Here is a 1,741-nt window from a genome sequence, read left to right on the forward strand (position 1 = left end):
ACCCCATCAATTTTATTCTAAAGTTCTTTCTCATTTCCAAGAGATTCATATTCCAATGCCATGTTATCTTGTTCAGGATCACAAAATAATATGGGAGTCTTACAATTTGTTTTACAAAATAACAAAACTCTTGTCTTTGAACTGAATTAGTGCAAATACATTTGTGATCAATGTCATTCACAAACTTAGATACTGAAGCTTATTAAGTCTTCTTTTAAAAGGAACAATATTTGAAAAATTTCTAAAGAAAACAGAGATGAAATTCCATGTCATTATACACAAGAGGAACCCCAAGATGCTACACATCGTGTTCCCCCAACTTGCCTGGGCCCTCACTACTTAGAAGGCTGACCACTCCCTCTTCAAACTCAGAGTGGAGGATCAGCCTCCCTTCCTGCCCTGCAAGAGGAGCTGCTGGGCATGGGCCTGGAAGGAGCCTGGCTGCTGTTCTGGCTCAGGCCCCCTCTTCCTCATCGCTCACAGCCTCTGCAGACAGGTATGGGAAGGACCTGGGATCCCATCAATTGACCCTGAGCAGATACTCCAGGACCTGCCATTTGCTGGTCTCCACATAGGCCTGGGGACCCCAAAGGAACTCGTAGTGAGTGGGTGGGGTCGCTGTGGGGCATCTGCCAGTACTCCAGGTAGCCCTCCTGCACCCGCACTTTGGTGAGCAGCTTCCTGGGCTCTCCACAGATGCAGTGCTGCTTCCCTGCATACACCCCCATAACACTCAGTGCTTCCCAGACCTCCTCCTCAGAGGCGCATTCACCCTCCAGGAGGATCATGGCCAGGAACATCACCAGGAGGCCGGCCTTGGGCACGCTCTGCCCATCGCTCAGCATGGCATCCCAGGTGAGGCCCAGGGTGGGGACCAGGACGTAGGTGTGCTCGCTGGGGTCCACCTTCTTCACTCCAAAGACCACCTGCATGCACACAGAGGCTTGGCTGAAAACCACGGGGGAAGTGGTCCCTATGGTCTTTGAGGACCATATTCAGCATTTCCACCTTGGAGGTCGGCTCCTTGACGCAATACTTAAGGAGCAGTAACCCCACCAGGTCAGCCATCATCACATTAAGTACCTCCTGGGGCAAGGACTCGGCATGGGCAGAGGAGGAGGAGGAGGGGCCTGGGGAGGAAGAGGACACGGGGGATGCGGCTTCCTCCCCCTCAGCCTAGAACAGCTATCTGCGCCTCCACGGGGCCCTGCGCCTGGACTGGGTCCTGAAGGTCTGCCTCAGGCTTGAGGAGCTAACTCATCTGGACCAGGGCCACGGTGACTGGCGTCTGGCCGCCAACAGGAGTGTGGACAGGGGTGACACATGGGGACCATGGGCAGGTCTTCTTTTGAGGGGTGCTCTCGGGCCTCACAGGGGTGCTCCTCCTGCACAGCCTGTCCCCTGCCAACCTCACCTTGACCCCTGGCACTGCTTGGGCCTCCTCTGCTCTGTGACCTGAGGACATGGTCTTCAGACCTGGGCCTTCGCCTCCTGGTTCCTGGGGCCCCTTGACTTCTGGCGGGGCTGGGCTCCTTGCCTCTGCCGACCTGAACCCAGCCTCCCCAACCCTGGTCCTCCCCTCCCTCTCCCACTCTTTTTTCTTTAAAATATATTTTTTAAATTAATTAATTAATTTATTTATTTATTATTTTTGCCTTTGTTGGGTCTTCGTTGCTGCATGCAGGCTTTCTCTAGTTGCCACGAGCAGGGGCTACTCTTCCTTGCGGTGCGTGGGCTTCTC

At 53.9% G+C, this 1,741-nt stretch overlaps 1 pseudogene; it reads right to left on the bottom strand.

The window, feature by feature from the left end:
• Positions 1 to 454: 454 nt before the first annotated feature.
• On the bottom strand, positions 455 to 1,261 carry LOC132487594 (melanoma-associated antigen 10-like; annotated as a pseudogene).
• Positions 1,262 to 1,741: the final 480 nt, after the last annotated feature.

This window comes from Mesoplodon densirostris, chromosome 4, assembly GCF_025265405.1.
Source record: "Mesoplodon densirostris isolate mMesDen1 chromosome 4, mMesDen1 primary haplotype, whole genome shotgun sequence".
Taxonomy (NCBI): Eukaryota; Metazoa; Chordata; class Mammalia; order Artiodactyla; family Ziphiidae; genus Mesoplodon; species Mesoplodon densirostris.